The sequence below is a fragment of the Miscanthus floridulus genome, chromosome 19, assembly GCF_019320115.1.
Source record: "Miscanthus floridulus cultivar M001 chromosome 19, ASM1932011v1, whole genome shotgun sequence".
In the NCBI taxonomy this organism is placed as follows: domain Eukaryota; kingdom Viridiplantae; phylum Streptophyta; class Magnoliopsida; order Poales; family Poaceae; genus Miscanthus; species Miscanthus floridulus.
Window position 1 is genome coordinate 15192569 of NC_089598.1, and position 18589 is coordinate 15211157.

General features: G+C 46.8%; 1 non-coding gene across 1 annotated transcript; it reads right to left on the bottom strand.

The window, feature by feature from the left end:
* Positions 1 to 201: 201 nt before the first annotated feature.
* Positions 202 to 272, bottom strand: TRNAG-GCC (transfer RNA glycine (anticodon GCC)). The gene has a single exon. It is a non-coding gene; the product is annotated as a tRNA-Gly (tRNA).
* Between the last annotated feature and the right edge of the window lie 18317 nt (positions 273 to 18589).

Here is an 18589-nt window from a genome sequence, read left to right on the forward strand (position 1 = left end):
TATCTCTTGTCGAGTCCTTTGTTCAGCAGGGTCAGGTCCCCTGCTGGATACAACTCTACTCCTGAACCTCCCTATTTCAAATAAAAAGAGGGCTCTGTTGCCAAATTTCTGTCAGAGTTGTGATCACAACTCTTGAGTTGACGATTCAAAATATTCATTTATCAAAAGCTGATCTTTCTCTTTGCAAGTAAAAAAAAAGAGTGCACCAGCCGAGAATCGAACCCGGGTCTGTACCGTGGCAGGGTACTATTCTACCACTAGACCACTGGTGCCTTGATGCATGTTTTTCTTTGCTCACTCCCTAATGAACCTGGTTGCATTCTCGGTGAATCACTTGCTGAGTAGTGTGTGGAGGTTCCTTCGGCGCTGCAGCAGTACTCCATGAACATGAGGAGGCAGCAGAACTTGTCGGTCTCGAGGTGCTAGTAGAGCGTGGACAGGAACGCGTGGTCGAGCACTGCCCCGCTGTTACTGGATCAAGCTCACTGTGTTCCATGCCTTGGAGTATCACCGCTGGGAGAAGGATAGTAAAGGAAGAATCAGTATTCAGTTGCTCCTGGAATATATCAGGTTCTGATGATAATGAAGATAGATTCTTCTGGAGTTGGACCGCGAGTGGGGATTACACTGCACATGTCAACCAAGTTTGGGTAAGAAACAAAAAGCGAACATGAACCAAGGTACCTTTTCATAATCATAACAAATCGTGTGCACTGTCTCTGCAATTTGAGCGAAATAATCCAATCATATCCAGAGGTCGAGGCGCGGGCGGCGGACGACGACGCCTTGGTTGGCTTCCTCGCAGGAGACGATCCAGTCGCTGTAGACGTCGATGGGCTCCGTCAGCTCGTGGGCCTCATCGGTGGCGTAGGCTTCCTTGCAGACGCTGCACGACGCCACGGCGAACGGAGGGCGTGCTTTGAGGGAGATGCTGCACTGGACGGCGCCGGCCGGGTGGTTGCAGAAGGGACAGGTGAAGTCCGTGTCCAGCTTCGGCGCCTTCTTGGGCTCCGCCATCAGCTTGGAGGTCCTCGACTTCCTCTTCCCCATCGCTAATTCGCTAGTGCTGCTGCTGACGACGACGAGGGATCTCGACGAGAGGCGTGGAGAGTCGATGGACACCAGGGCGGATCGAGCCGCGGAGGGTGAATGGTGCGACGAGCGAGTTGCGTTGCTATGGGATGGGCGTGGTGTTTATATGGAGCGAGGCAGAGAGCGGCATGGCAGATCAGACTCGACGCACGCAGTCATGCGGTTACAGGTTTCGAGTCCGATTGGAACGAAACGAAACGAGTCCGATTTGCTGTTGGACCCACGTGCCGGTGGGAGGCGGTTGGTCCGTTGTGCTGTAGTACTGTGATCTGAGGGTCCAAGTCCAAGTGCCCAAGCATCGCCGCGGCGTCTGTCTCGGCGTGGCCACCGACGACCGACCTGACCTGAAGACGAGGGCTGCTTGGACCAATCAAACATTCAAACTGGGAAATATTTGAGCTGAGCTATTAGGGCCCCTCGATATGGCAAGATTGCGCCTCGTTCACGGATTGTGGGCTGTAGCCCATCTATCCCAGGGCCTGCCTGCAGCAGCTACACTGTTTGTACTGCTGGTACTAACGAACTTGGCCGTCCATGCACTTGACTCCGCTTGCCGTGCTGCCCTCACTCGTGGGACGGACTTCGCCAGCGCCGCTGCCCGGTGCCACCCCCGCCCGCGCCACCCGCCCGCCGTCCGGACATGCGCCTCCCATCAGCGGCGGATCTGCCAGGGGGGCTGGGGGCTCGAGCCCCCCTACTGTGGCTGAGCCTGTGGAGCCCCCCCCCCCCCCCCCCCCCCCCCCCTCCCCTCAGCCCCCCCTAAATTTTTTGTCATTGGAGGATGGAAAGGATGGGCTTGAGCGCTGAGCTAAGGTTGAAGACGATGCTGGAGCATTGAGCTGAGCTTGATGCCTTTGTGCCATGTGAACTTAAGCCCCCCCTAGATTTTCATCCTAGATCCGCCACTGCCTCCCATCGTACTGCAAGTGAGCTCCGCACCAGCGACCTCCACGCACTCCATGGCATCGAGCTCCGCGCCGGCATCGAGCTCCACAAGGACAAGCTCCATTCGTCCAAGCAGTAAGGTGACATTGTGCTGAAAGTACATGTTGCAAGCGTATGTTTCGAGTGTTTTAATTGTTTTAGAGGTATGTTGCAAGTGTTTCGTATAGATGCTGCAAAAGTAGATCGGGATGTTGCATATGTTGCAATGGTTGTACATTTATGTTGCATATGTCTGTTTCTAATGTTTCATCTGTTTTTTCAGTTGTATATTACAAGTGTGTTTACCTGGATGTCATATATGTTTTCACACATATGTTGCAAGTTTTTTATCTAGATGTTGCTTATGTATTGCAATGGTTTTCAAGTGTTTCATGTGTTTTTTGTAAGTGTTTCAGACGCATGTTTCAAATATTTCATCTGTCTTTCATACGTGTGTTGCAAATGTTTTATCTGGATATTTCAAAAGTACCGAGTGTTGCACATGTTGCAATGGCGATGGTGACTAGCGGACAACGGCCTGCTGCAGGGCTCTGTGTCCTTCCTCGTGCGGCACACCTCGTCCTCTCCTCTCCCTCCCCTTCCTTCCCTTCCCTTCCCTCTATCTCGCCGCGACGGTTCAAGCTCGGCGAGAAACCCTACCCGATGAGCACGCAAACGTCTGTGGAGGAGGTGGTCCCGGGTGGGCGGATGGTGGCACGATGTTCACGTGGTGGCACCGGAGCAAGCTTAGGTCCGTGGTTTTCACTCGCTACGCACGGGGAACATGCAGCCGTGGGGTGTCCGGATGCGGGGGGGGGGGGGGGGGGGGGGGGGGGGGGGGGGGGCGTCCGGGCGCTAGTAACGCCCTAATTGCATTGGATCATCCAAGGACCCTCCCAAAGTTTGATAAATCATGGTAGCCCTGATCGATGAAATCGTAACGACGACTAAAGAACACACGAGAGTTCCTACCAACAGAGCACGGAATCCACAGAGCATGAAGTGCTCTGCTCTAGCCTTCCACTGATGGAAACAGAAACTGAGTACTTCCAGAAGAGCGCAATCACAAAAGCTTCATCATTTCTGCATACCCAGCAGAACGATGAAAGACTTGCGGGCAACAAATATTGTTAAATTAGCAACGCTGGTTTCACTAGATTGGCTGCAACTTGGAAAGATTGTGCCGAGACTGTTCGTCTGTTTCACACAACTCCTCTAAAAACACTAAGCCGTGCCAGTCAACTGCACAAGTGCTGAAAATGACACACTGCTGCCACCAGTAAACCCTTACATTGCTGTTCCGTTGATGTGCAGTCTCTGCAGAACTGCTAAACAAGCAACGGGCCCAACAACAATCTCGACGGCTAGGTCAGTCGAAGCCACAGGAATACCGGCGATCACGCGTCACACGTCACCACATCGCCGTTGAAGTCCCAGCGTACGCCGCCTGTGTTGGCACGCCGGCGTGCGTCGATCCGGTCCTATCTCGTGGTAGACGTCCATGGCCTCGTCCGTCGCGTCGTGTTGAGTGACTCGCCGTGCAGTCCAGCACGATGCCTCGGCGGCCTTGCCCTTGGGGTCTTACCCGTCCGGCCGTCCCTATGTCTTATGCCGTAGAGGTGGATCGGAGAGTGGACGGGGCCTCGCGTTCGCCAAGCGAGACGAGCCATCGGAGTGCACCACGGAACCAGTTTCAGAGTTCAGGAATCGTCCTTTCAGGCTTTCAGCTTCAGAAACTCACGGATGGGTGAAGTAGCTCTCCTTGCTGATCCTGAAGCCCGGGCTCATGATGCCGTCGCCATGGGTCGGTCTCGCCAACTGAATTCGCAGCAGCAGCCGAGGCCTATTCGCCAGCTGGCGACTGGATTAGTGGGACCGCGGGCTGGCCGCCTCGTATCTAGGCCCAGCAATGGCCCCACACGTCAGCCGAAGGAGACACCAGCGCAACTGACCTACGCTTGCGAGTCCAGAACTTGAAAAGCCCCGCCTCCGCCTCGGCGTGGCGCCCCCAAACGCAACCGTCCCGTTCCATTCCAACGAACACCTGCTGTGCTCTCGCCTTCCCCTTCCGACTGCACGCCCAAGGAGACGGACTTGGCATGAATTTGAGGCCAGAGGCAACGTCGTTACAGGAGGTCTGGGCAGTACAGCAGCTTGAGATTGACGGTGACGACTTTCTGCTCTTCCGCGGTGCTGCCTACGGCCGCTACTTCGCCCTCATGCTGGAAGGGAAGATACAAGGAAGTCGGTTTGCACAAGTGTGTTAGAATCACTGATTACCTCTGTAATGGAGTAGATTCGGGGTAGACCTCTTTAGGGTTCCTCTAGTTCGTCCTGGTTGCGCTGCAGCCTCGCGGACGCCGGTGTCGAGGAAGCTCGGCGCGGTGGTGGCGAGAAGTCGAGGTCCAGTGGCGACCGTGGTGACCCTGTAGGGGCGACGGCGGAGTCGGTGGGCTTCCCGTCGCTGGCAGCACTCCTTTGATTGGATTAGGTTTACTGTGGTGGATCACGGCGGCTCAGACCAACCTCGTAGTTAGAGCCGTAATCCCCATCTCTCTTTTATATGTGCTGTGCGACAGGGGCCCATCAACCGTATTAGGGTTGGGCGCCCCCGATCAGGACGCAGAGACAAGGGCCCAATAGGTATACTTGGCCATATGGCCCGAGGCCCGTTGGCCCGGCCCACGGCCCGATGTTTCGGCCCGGCCCAGGCACGATACGGCCCGGTGGTTGGCGGGCCCGGGCTGGCCCGGTCCAACCCTTGGGCCGTGTCTGGGCCTCACTTTCGGCACATCGTGCTGGCCTGGCCCGACCCGATACAACGGTCGGCACGAGGGGCCCGGCCATGGCCCGTTTGGCAACCGGCCAACCTGAATGCTTCTGAGTTGGCTGCATACCTTGACAGTGACACTGTCAACCAATATGACGACGACTTCAATATCCTTAACTGGTGGCATGAGCACAAACTGTCATATCCTGTTCTTTCCATCTTAGCCAGAGATGTTTTGACTGTGTCTGTTTCTACTATATCTTCAGAATCTGCATTTAGTCTAACTGGCAGGATCATCGAGGAACGGCGACGGCGTCTAACTTCAGACATGGTGGAGATGCTGTGGTTGGTGAAGGACTGGAAGCAAGCAGATACAAAGACTCAACATACCATGGAGAATGTGGAGCTAGTGGAGGTATTTGAGAACTTGTATCTTGATGATGAGAATATGTAATGCTGTGGCCTATATGGGCTTGTACTCTTTTCCTTTTCTTTCTGAATGACTGTAAGACTTAATGAACTTATAAACACTTATTAAAGTTGTGGGCTGTACTCTTTTCCTTTCTGGGGTTTTCTCACGAGGTGTGAGTTTTTATCCAGAAAGGTTTTTAATGAGGCAGTCATTGCACTAAGCAACTAATATATCAATTATTTATGTTTACATTCATGTTACTTGTGATCTGTGAAAGATGTTTACTTGTTGAAAGATAACCGAGAACTTGTTGAAAGATATAACTGAGAACTTGTTGAAACATGTTTTACTTGTAATCTGTGAAAAATTCTGAGCTGAACATGTTTTTCTGAGTCTAGGGGGTGTTGGGCCGTGGGCTGGCACGGGCACGCTGGGCCAGTCGGGCCATCGGGCCAGCACGGCACGGCACGGCACGAGACCTTTAGGGCCGTGCTTGGACCGTCAGTGCTGCCTGTGGGCCGGCATGGCATGGCCCGATGCACTTGGTGGGTTGTGCCGGCCCGATGACCTCCGGGCCGTGCCAGCACGAGCCCGTGCCAGGCCAGGCCGGGTGACCTGAATGGCCATCTATACCAATAGGCTGTTGGGCCTATTGGTGGAGATCAACTAACATTCCTCTCTCTTGATCTCATTACTATCTTTTAATTTTATATCATTTACTTTTGTTCATTCCATTACAGATTAGCGCATAGAGCATGTCTCATCGTCACGGTCCATTGCTGATAGATTTAATAGCTATAACGCACTACTCTGTTCTGAAATAGATACTTATCTTTGGGCCTTCTTTTGTCCAGGAATTTTAGGCTTTCCCTTAAACCCATGCTAGCTACATGTTCTCTGAACACCATGTTCTCTGAACACGTTGGGTGGTAAGCCTTTTGTAAGTGGATCCGCGAGCATATTTTCTGTACTTATATGCTCAAGACTTTATGACATGATCTCGGACTTTATCTTTCACAACAATGTACTTTATGTCAATGTGTTTGGCAGCATGACTTGACTTATTGTTGTGAGCATACTGTACTACCTGATTATTATCGTAGTATAACTTTAGTGGTCTATAGATGTCGTCAACCACCTTCAAAACTGGGTATAAACTTCTTTAACCAGTTCACCTGCCCTGTTGCCTCATAACACGCTATAAACCCGACATACATTGTGGACGCGGTTTTGCTTTGAGCTTTTTCATGAAATAGCTCACCCTGCGAGAGTGAATTCATATCTAGACATGAATTTTCTATCATCTCCCGCATAGTCAGAATCTGAATATCCCACTATATGGAGTGAATCAGATCTTCTATACGTCATCATGAGGCCTTTTGTTCCTTGCAAATAATGCAAGACTTTCTTTACCAATTTGCAGTGTTCTATTCCAGAATTGCTTTGGAATCTGCCAAGTAACCCAGTAACAAAAGCCAAGTCAGGGCACGTACATACTTGAGCATATTGCAAGCTTCCGATAACTGAAGCACATGGAACCGTTTTTATTTGATCGATCTCATATTGGTTCCTGGGGCATTAAAAATCCTCATATCTGTTGCCCTTGACTATAGGAGCAGGTGAAGGACTATATTTGTGCATATAGAATTTCTTTAAGATCTTTTCTATGTATGCCTTTTGTGACAGTCCTTATACCCCTTTACTTCTATCTTGGTGAATCTCGATCCCTAGAATAAACGAAGCTTCACCAAGATCTTTCATATCAAATTTTGAGAATAAAAACTTCTTTGTCTCCAGTAGTAGACTGACATCACTACTAGCAAGTAAGATATCATCCACATACAGGATGAGGAAGATAAACTTCCCATTCTTAAACTTTATATAGACACAATTGTCCTCTACATTCTCTTTAAACCCAAAATTCTTTATTGTCTGATCAAACTTCAAGAACCACTGTCTTGAAGCTTGTTTTAATCCTTAAATGGATTTCTTTAGGCGACATCCCATTCGTTCTTTTCCTTCCATAACAAAACCTTTCGGTTGTGCCATGTAAACATTTTCCTCTTAGTCTCCGTTGAGAAATGTCGTCTTTACATCTATCTGATGTAATTCTAAATCGTAATGTGCCACTAATGCCATTATGATTTTGAAGGAATCCTTACATGAGACTGGAGAAAAAGGTCTCATTGTAATCAATCCCTTCTCTTTGCGTAAAGACTTTTTCCCACAAGTTATACTTTATATCTCTCTATATTTCCTTAGGAGTCAAGTTTTGTTTTATAGACCTATTTACAACATACTGTTTTGGCTCCTTTGGGAATTATCTTCAAGTCCCAAACTTTATTGGCATTCATAGATTTTATTTCATCTTCCATGGCCTCAAGCCACTTTGATGAATGATTACTTTTCATGACTTATTCAAATGAGGTGGGATCATCCTCCATTTGAAATTCCTCAGTGTTATATACTTCATTGTCAGCAGGAATAGCTAATTTTCTAACTTTCTGAGACCTTCTAGGGGCCTCCACATTTGGCACATCTTCTGTTTAAGGCTGTTGTTGCTCCCCCTCATGTGTGGCAATAGGTTCTATAGGATCCTAAAGAACAGGTTCCTCATGGTCATTCATTGTTGCCACAGGTAGAATAACAACATGTGCTGACACCACAGTATCTTGCACTGCCAGTGCAGCGACAGCAGGTAGTGAGAAAATTGGCTCATGAATCATTGGAGTGGGCGCATACACCCGTTTCTCTTCAAAATTATGGCACTATCGTTTAGGCCATATTTCGAGGAGGAGAATAAAAGACTAGTTAAGAATAATATTCTTCCTCCATTAGAGCTCTAAGATTTAGAACAATGCAGAGAATGCATAAAATAAAAGTATATAAAGAAAGTTAAGAAAGATGCCAAACGAAGCGCAGGAATTTTACAGATCATTCACATAGACATCTATGGTTAGTTTCCTGTAAAGAGTGTGGATGGTACTGATTCATTCATAACATTCACAGATGATTACTCATGTTATGTCTACATTTATCCAATCAAAGAAAGAATAGAAGTATTGGATAAATGTATATATTTAAGGCAAAAGCTGAAATCCAACACAATTTAAAGATTAAGATAGTCAGGTCCGACCGTGGGGGGATACTACGGTCCGCATACCCCATATGGCCAAATTCCTGGACCTTTTGCAAGGTTCTTACAGGAGAACGGCAAAGTAGCCCAGTATTCTACACTGGGCGAACCTCAGCAGAATGGAGTAGCTAAAAGACGTAATCGTACCCTGATAGATATGGTGCGCAGTATGATAAGTTACTCCGCCTTATAGATGAGCCTGTGGATGGAGGCGTTAAAAACTGCTATTCATATTCTCAATAGAGTACCAAGTAAGTCGATGCCGAAAATGCCATATGAGTTGTGGACAACAAGAGTACCCTCACTAAACACTTACGTGTGTGGGGGAGCCCTGCTGAGGCTAAAGGATTTAACCCAAACATTAGGAAGCTAAATCCCAAAACAGTAAGTTGCTATTTCATTAGCTACCCAGAAAAGTCAAAAGGTTTTCATTTCTACTGTCAAGAGAGACATACAAAGTTTGTGGAAACGAGACACGCTGTCTTCCTAGAGGATGAATTGATGAGGGGGAGCATGGTAGCTTGAGAAATTGACCTTGAAGAGAAATGGGTGTATGCGCCCACTCCAATGATTCATGAGCCAATTTTCTCAAGCTACCATGCTCCCCCTCATCAATTCATCCTCTAGGAAGACAGCGTGTCTCGTTTCCATAAACTTTGTATGTCTCTCTTGATAGTAGAAACGAAAACCTTTTGACTTTTCTAGGTAGCCAATGAAATGACAACTTACTATTTTGGGATCTAGCTTCCCAATGTTTGGGTTAAATCTTTTAGCCTCAGTAGGGCTCCCCCACACACGTAAGTGTTTAGTGAGAGTACTCTTTCTGTCCACAACTCATACGATGTTTTTGCCACCGACTTACTTGGTACTCTATTGAGAATATGAATAGCGGTTTTTAACGCCTCCATCCATAGACTCATCTATAAGGTGGAGTAACTTATCATACTGCGCACCATATCTATCATGGTACGATTGTGTCTTTCAGCTACTCCATTCTGTTGAGGTTCGCCCAGTGTAGAATACTGGGCTACTTTGTCATTCTCTTGTAAGAACCTTGCAAAAGATCTAGGAATTTGGCAATATGGGGTATGCCGACCGTAGTACTCTCCCACGGTCGGACCTGACTATCTTAATCTTTAAATTGTGTTGGATTTCAACTTTTGCCTTAAATATCTATATTTATCCAATGCTTCTATTCTTTCTTTGATTAGATAAATATAGACATAACGGGAGTAATCATCTGTGAATGTTATGAACGAATCATTACCATCCATACTCTTTATAGGAAACTAACCACAGATGTCTGTGTGAATGATCTGTAAAATTCCTACGCTTCATTTGATATATTTCTTAACTTTCTTTATATACTTTTCTTTTATACATTCTCTGCATTGTTCTAAATCTGAGAGCTCTAATGGAGGAAGAATATTATTCTTAACTAGTCTTTTATTCTCCCCCTTGAGATATGGTCTAAACGATAGTGCCATAATTTCGACGACACATCGTGAGCTCTCTTATACCACAATTTCTAGATTAACTTTCTGTCACCAACTACTTTATCAGCTGGGTAGCATATGTCTTTGTAGAGCTAGTGAACTGATTCTTTATTCTATCGAGGTACTCGGTGATCGTGTCACACTCTGGGATTGAGCCCATAATTACAGGCTCAATCGTGTTCTTTATCACAGCCAAAAATTTCTTGTTGGCAGTGACCCTCTTCCTATGCTCAAAGTCATAGGACATCTTTTGGGATTTAAAATCCCTCTCTTTAGTTGCCGAAGCGGCATCAATCTCATTTGTCTCCCTCACCAGTGCCACAGGATCGGTGGGATATAGTGAGGTGACTACCAAACATATAACTGTTCTTACACATTAATTCTACATCACCGTTAGGCAGAAATAGAATTGATGCATAAATCTTTAAAATTTCTAACTGTTCTTATACACTAATTCTATATCACCATTGGACAGAAATAGAATTAATGCATAAATCATTAAAATTACGATATTGTTATTAACAATGTTGGTCAGAAAATAACAACATCATAATCATGTCAAAATCTCTTTTTCTCTAATTAAATATCATATTGGTTTAAAATAACCGGAGAATCAATAATTTCTTTAGCAGCGGAAAAACTCTCTTTTTCTCTAATTAAATATCACGTTGGTTCAAAATAACTGGAGAATCAACAATTTCATTAGCAGCGGAAAAACTCTCTTTTTCTCCAATTAAATATCATATTGGTTCAAAATAACTAGAGAATCAACAATTTCTTTAGCAGCGGAAAAACAATTCAATTCAATGAATTTTGCCCACAGGACAAATCCCTTTTCAATTTTCATTGAGCTATTTTTCATTATCTAGAAAGAAGCAATTACTGAAAACTAAAAAAAGGAAAAACTGATCTTGATTCTTTCACTATTTTCGGCCCAACCGGCAAAAACAGCCCACAGCCCACAGCCGCGCGCGCGCTCTTCTTCGCGCTCCCCCGCGCCCAGGCCGCAACCTGGGCCTGGGCCGGGAAAGTGGCCTCACGCCCTCGCCCGCCTGGGCCGAAAGGCGGCCCGGTTGATCTGCGTCGTTCGTTCTGATCAGACGGTCGCGCGTGCGGATAGGGATAACAAAACCCCGCCTGCGGCCGCGCCCTCCAAACCCCAACTCATTCTCATTCTTTGCCTCTCTCTCTTCGCTCTCTCACGCCAAGTCACCTCTCTCTCTTCGCTCTCTCACGCCGAGTCAACACCGAGCGAGATTGAGCGAGGACGGCAGAGCCATGGCGCTGTCGCCGACACCCTCACCGACGTGCGCGCTCCCCAGCGGGTGAGCGCACCGCTGTCGAGCGGCCTGGCCACGGTGCCCCCTTGGCCGAGCCTGGGCGAAACATCTCCCCTGGCTCGCCCCTCTTCTCCCGCGCCGGCGAAAGGTTAGCCCGGTGCATGGCGAGGTAGACCCCTTCCCCTTTTCTCCTTCTTCTCCGATTTGGATCTTGTTTTTCTTTTGGGTTTCCATAGCTTCTTCTCGGATTAAACCGATTTGGGATGGGGATTTGTTCTAGGGTTACATTCTTGGGGTTAGGGTTTCACTGTGTGTCATCCCCGTGGAGTCTTTACGGGTTTTAGGGTTTGGCCTCGTGAGCCAAGGGCCCTTCCTCTTCACCCAGTTAGGGTTAGGGTTCAGGAACCACTGTTCTTCTTTCTTTTTACTCCTTTCCTCAGATCTGAATTAGGTGATTCTTTTCTTGCCGCGCGCCGGTGAAGGCATCTTTCCCCGCTCGGTGGCGGTGGTGACAGTGAGTTGGGTGACACCTGCCACTCCCCAGTCCCTTTTCTGTTTTCTTTTACCCGATTAGGGTTAGGGTTTCAATCCTAAACGGATTGAACCCTTGTTTTCGATTTCTTTTCAATTTTCAATGCTCTACCCCATACTAGATCTACACATTAGGCAACCTTGGCCCTGGTACCATTGTTAGAATCACTTATTACCTCTGTAATGGAGTAGATTCGGGGTAGACCTCTTTACGGTTCCTCTAGTTCGCCCTGGTTGCGCTGCAGCCTCGCGGACGCCGGTGTCGAGGAAGCTCGGCGTGGTGGTGGCGAGAAGTCGAGGTCCAGTGGCAACGGTGGTGACCCTACAGGGGCGACGGCGGAGTCGGTGGGCTTTCCGTCGCTGGCAGCACTCCTTTGATCGGATTAGGTTTACTGTGGTGGATCACGGCGGCTCAGACCAACCTCGTAGTTAGAGCCGTGATCCCCACCTCTCTTTTATATGTGCTATACGACAGGGACCCATCAACCGTATTAGGGTTGTGCGCCCCTGATCAAGGCGTAGAGACAAGGGCCCGATAGGCCGTTGGGCTTATTGGTGGAGATCAACTAACAAGGTGGACTACGAAGAGCCAGAGCAATCCAATTTGCTCTGGCTGGCGACATCGCTAAAGGGAAGCAAGGAGGTTAACCTCCACAGCAGGAATGGGGACACCGGCCTTGACGTTCGTTGGACCATTGAGGCCGTCCCCATGAGCACAACTCCACCTCTTCTTACAGCTCCAGCTGCGGTGAGCTTGGCTGTCCCATCAATTTTGTGTCAAGAGTACAACTTTTGTCGCTCAAAATTTTAAATCATGTTCGGTCCAACTCCTAGAGAGCCGTAGCGTTGTATGGGTTCTTGAATCCTAGGGAGGAGTTTTTTTTATCACTTTTTGGCTTCCCATTTCATTTCAGTAGTATAAACTTTAGAAGCTGATCGCTAAAATTTTACCCAACAATGACATAATATGTATTTGAACTTTGCATTCAGGCCAAAGAGAGCAAGAGAAACACTGACCAGGAGCCTCTAGAAGGACCAGAACGCATCATATGGTACCGGCGGGAGGATGATATCAACATGAGGAACCCTTGGACTACAATTTTATTCACAAGACAATCACTATCTGCTCTGAGGTCAAAGCTGTCAAATGACAATTCACTTATCTTGTGCATCCGTGCTGGCCACTGCGGGCAGTTAACACCACTGATCACCGACCTTCCCAACAACGGCGAGACTATGGAAGTTATCATCCTCACCCCCGGATCACAAGGTGAGAACTCTGCTCTGAGATCAAAGCTGTCAAATGACTTGGCTTTCAATAAATTTCTTCAGTAGGGGCTGCTTGCCCCTCCTGTTATTTCAAAAAAAAAACTGTCAAATGACATTACTTTGTTCAACTTGCTTATCTGCTTCTCACTATTTCAGCATGTATAATGTTTAAAGTTTGCAGCATGTAATGTTAGTGTGAATTGCACACTTTGCAACATACGAGTAGCGCGTAACTCATGGTAGTTCTGTAGTTCTGATTTTTTTATGCAAAGAGATCTGTAAATATGTTGAGATCAGTGTCATACTGACAACAGGAAATGTAACTTGCCTGCTGTTTTCCATAATCAGGTCTCTTGCATTTACAGTGCCTAGTGGGTCTGCAGTCCTTTCCACAGATGCTAAAATGGTAGAGGGGGCAGACCCAGTGCCCGAGGCTCCCACATGAGTGGTGTCTGGGGAAGGGAAAAACCGAGGCAAGCCTTTTCCCTGCAAAATCTACGGAGAGGCTGCTTCGAACCCGCGACCTGGTGACTCAGTGAGACAGCTCTCACCACTGCACCAGGCCTGCCCTTCCTAAAATGGTAGAGATATACTAGAAATTACAGGTTCCGTATGTTCATATGTTACAGTTCAGACGTTATTCCTTAAATTTAATGTTGGCCAATACTTGGTTTCCCAGAAGTTTCAGCTGTTTCACTTGTCAGACAAGACTCTTGTTTTTTTTTCTGTTGGTGTGCGCTAGTGTGAAAATAAGATCGTTCCCTTTTCTTACTTGTTTTCACTTGACTTATTTTCTTACTTGTTCCCTTTTGAACTGAATTTAATGTTGGCCAATACTTGGTTGTATGGTGACAGAGGCTCAGTAGATGGTACTGATGTGGTACAAACCATAGCTTCGATAATGTGTAGCGTAGCTCACAGTAACTCTGCAGGTCTAATTTGTGGTGCAAAGAGATCAGTAGAATAGCAGCTGCATCAGCATCATTTTCTTAGTATTTATTATTTTATATCCAAGTATCAAGTTGTGCTTATTTGAAGAGAATTATATGTTCCGTTTATACTGCATTAATCTGAAAATGCTGTCGATAGGAAGAAATGGTTGAACAAAAACGGTATCAGATCTGTAGTGTACTTGCATTTACAGTTCCTAGTGGGTCTGCAGTCCTTTCCACAGATGGTAAAATGGTACGGATAATATAGAAATTACATTCTCCTCTTAATGAAAAACGGGTGTGAACCCGCTCGCGAAAAAATATAGAAATTACAGGTTCCATATGTTCATATGTTACAGTTCGAAGTTGTTCTTTAAATTTAATTTTGGCCAATACTTGGTTTCCTGAAAGTTTCAGCTGTTTTGCTTGTCAGACAATAAGATTACTGAAAGTGAACTGCTGCAAAAGTTGTTTACCCATGCAAAAGTTCCTAGTGGGTCCTGAAATTTTCTTACTTGTTCCCTTGTGAATTCAGCTGCTCAGGAGTTGCGGTACCCGGTGGTAAAGCCAAGAGGTGTATGAGGGCAGGACTCCTGACAACTCCTTCACAGTTCATCTCTTCAGAATTCAAAAGTGCTGCTGCTCCAGAAACACCGACATGAGAATTGGCTCGCTTTCTATTCGTGTTCAGATAGTTTCAGAAAAGTCAGCGGCACTGCTGTTTTCGAGTAGTTAGGTTTGATGCGTTCTTCTGACGGGAAACAGTTTGTACTGGTCTTTCAGCTTCAGAACTTGCAACTTGCTGAATGATTTTTGCAGAGTGACATCGGTTGTCTAGTCACCAGCTTCATCCCTATGGGGTGATAACAAGAACGGATGATGCTGTTTTACTTTGTACCTTGACCCTGATAGATCAAATATAGTCAATGTATGCTGATCTTAGATTTCAGTCAGGAACTGAAAATCATGGTTACAACCTGTATCTGTTATTCTGCTGAAGCCTGAAGCTCTCCCTCTGCACATAACCCTGTCAATTTCAACCATGACCTGAAAATTGCATCACTTGTGTGCTGATTGTTGAAGCTCTCCACATAACTCACCGCTCCTTGACATATATATTTCCAGCAAATGATTGGAAAACTGCGCAACAGCCTTTCTAGTCTTCTGTTCTAATAGCTTCAAAAAGGTCAGGAACTCAAATACGTTTAGGGTGGTAGGTTTGGTAGGTTCTGCATCTGAAGCGGTTTGAATTAGCCCTTCTGTTTCAAAACTTCCAAATTGGGAAGAACATTATGTGGAATTAATGCTTGAACGATGTTTGTATAGTATCATTGGTTGTATTACCATCTTCATCTCTGTTGTATGTATGATACTGTATAAACCAGGGTCCTGATACATAAAATGTTGCAGTCAACTGAGATAAAAAAAAAAATCATTTTTGCTGAACTTAGCTTTTAGTCATGAACTGAAGCCACTCTTATATACTCCCTCCGTCCCTAAATGTCTGTCGTTTTCACTTCCCAAGAAATAACTTTGACTAAATATATATTAAAAAATATTAATATTTATTACATAATTAGTATCATTGGATAGATATTTGAATCTAGTTTTTTAATAAATTTATTTAGAGATAGAAATGTTGCACGTATTTTCTATAAATCGAGTCAAAGTTATCGGCACGTAAATCGTGACGACTAACGTTTAGGGACGGAAGGAGTATGTGTGTGATCAGCGACGAAGCCAGCGGGGGGCTACCCGTGCTCCAGCCCCCCTACGGCCATGATTTACATGGAGCCCGGGCTCCATGAGGAGGAAGAAGAAGGCAAGGAGGGGCTGGAGGAAGAAGAAGAGGAAGCCAGCCCTGGCTTCGTCGATTCTTGGCTTCGTCGCTGTGTGTGATGATGCCCTGCGAGGAACTTCGTTAACTTACTGCGACGGCAGTATTTGGCCGAGGAGAACGAAGGGCAACCGAACTCATCTAAAACTGTGGCCTTCTCCATCTCCATAGCTATGCCCGGTGAAGAACGGGCGGGTGAAGGCCGTCTCCAGCTTCAGTATCTTCTTCGGCGCCGCCCGCCGTGGATACCACGCTCGCGATTCGGAATTCGAGTACGACCCGGGCTTTCCATCGTGTTGGTTCCGAGCGTCCGTTGCCCAATTTTCCTACAGGCTGCAGCATCTGAATCGGTGACCGTGAGAAGCTCGAGTCCGCCTGTCACCTGGTTGTTGCCGGGGCTATAAATTTCCATGGCGTCTCCCCTTGGAACTCCCAAGCCCCAACACCGTACGTCCGCCGCACCACCGACCACCGTCGTCTCCATCTCGGACCGACATTGCCGGCGCGCTTAGAGCCAGCTCGTTGAGAAAACCAGAAGCTAGCGCGTATCGATCTCGCTGATGGCGGCCGCCAGACACTGCCCGTCTTGGTCAGACTTGCACCCAGAACTCGTGGCCCTTGTCCTCAAGCGGGTCCGCTCCCTCGCTGATCATGTTCGACTGGGAGCAGTCTGCCGCCCATGGCGCTCCGTTGTTCAGCAAGAGCCTCTTCCCCCTTCGCTACCGTTGTTGACCCTCCTCGACGGCTCCTTCCTCAGCATCCCAGACGGTGAGGTTCACCGCATGCGTGTACCGGGAGATGTTTCTATCCATGGCTCCGTGGGACACTGGCTCTTCCTCCGGCGATGCCTCAGCGGCGAGCTCGTACTGATGAACCATTTCTCCAAGCTAGCTGTACAACTTCCTATGGAAGCCAATGTCAGCCCCGTAGACTGCTCGATGTTATTCCTGAAGCTGGTGCCACTCTCCACTTCGGATCTATTACCGGATTCCCTTTTTGCTGTACTGGTGGTCACAACCAGCAGGGAACGTAAGATTACGAGTGAGATTTCTATTTGTCGGCGATCCTCGGCTGCCACCACATTCAGAGTGTCCAAGTACATCGACGACATCACATGCTTTGATGGAAAATTGTATGCTCTCTCACGCGGGGAGCTCGTTGTCCTTAAGATTGTTTCGAGCCACCAAGGCAACCCGAGAATCTCATCCATGAAACGTGTAGCCAACGCTGTCCAAGATCATCGGACATTATGCCGACTCACGGAGGATAATAGGTATATGGGGAATTATTGGAATTATCTTGTTGAATCCAGAGGTAAATTGTTGCATGTAAGGAGATTGGTTGGATGGTTGTCCACTTTGCCACTACAACTTAGGATGGAGAGGACCCGTACTCTTTCGTTTGAAGTCTTTGAGTTGGACAGTTCCCGTCATAAGTGGAGAAGGCTCTATACCTTGGGAGACCGAGCACTCTTTATCGAACCAAATTCCAAGTCTCTCTCTGCTTCCGAATGTGGAGCTGAGAAGGACTGCATCTACTTCGTGTGTGACTGTGACCGCAAAAATTTGGCGGCCCATCCTCTCCGCGACTGTGGTGTCTTCAATATGAGAAATGGGAAGATCAGGCCTTTGCTGCTAGATGGAGCGGTTGTGCGGCCACAAGGCCGCAGAGGGTGTGCAACATGGGTTCTCCCTGCTAAAGCTATGTAGTGTGCATTATATTCTACCTTAGTATGATTCCTTTTCAAACCACCAACCTTTGAGCCTAGAACATGTTTGTCTTTAATTTGTTGATTTTGGAATTTTTTGCGCCCAAACCAACACATGATACTCTCTCTATCCTTAAATAAATCAATTCTAGAGATGTTTTAAGTCAAATCCTTCTATATTTTACCCAATGTATAGAAAAGAGAACCAAAATTTTGACACCAAATAAGGAAACTATAAAAATATATTTCATGGTATATCTAATGAAGTAATGATACTATTTTGGTGTCGTAAACATTTGTGCTCTTTTCTATAAATTTTGTCAAATTTAAAAGGTTTGATTTAAGACAACTTTAGAAGTTAATTTATTTGAAGATGGAGGGAGTAATACGGATGCCTTTCTCTATGTATCAATTAATTACCAAATGTTCTACATTTATTTTGTTTAGGACGCGTTTTTATTGCACGCATTCATAGGTAAGATCATCATATTATAAATAGATCGTTTCGTGGTTTGAGCCCTTTATGGTTTGGGATCCACAGAATCAGCAGTTAGCACAACACATGCATGCTCCCAGCCTCAACGTCGCTCCCTGGGGCAACACGGGCGTTGTAATTTAGCAGGAGCACACAAGTAATGTAATTTGGTAGCCAGGCTCTTGGATTTGGATATAAATGTACAAATTCCCGCATTTTTTGCTCAAATACGAGCACGGCCTAGCCTAGTAGTGTGTGGGCCTGGACCGCTCCTAGGCACGCCAAGCGACATGAACTGGCTTGCTAGTTAAAAGGAAGCCCGGTGCTACTGGCTGGGGAGGCATACACAAGCCCCTCAGCCCCGCTCCCTACGCCCTAACCCTAATTCATTCTCCGTCTACCTTGTCGCCTGTGTGTCTAGTACTTCTTGGCTCCTTCACTTGGCCACCGATCCACCTTCCGCTGCCTCTCTCCTCATCGTCCTCCCCAACCCCATCCCATGACCTTTCGACCATCGACCACTTCTCCAAGACTGTGAATTAAAAATCTTAAGCAATTTGTTATCCAAACTAATCTAAATAAATATATCTCCGGCTGTAAGCTCGCATTAGTTTATAGTTCTCCATAAGGTCCGAGACGTGAAAAAAATCAAGAGAGGTCTCCCGTCATGATTAGCAACGGACATATCCATTCTTGACACGGTCGATAACTAAATCGTTTAGCCCTT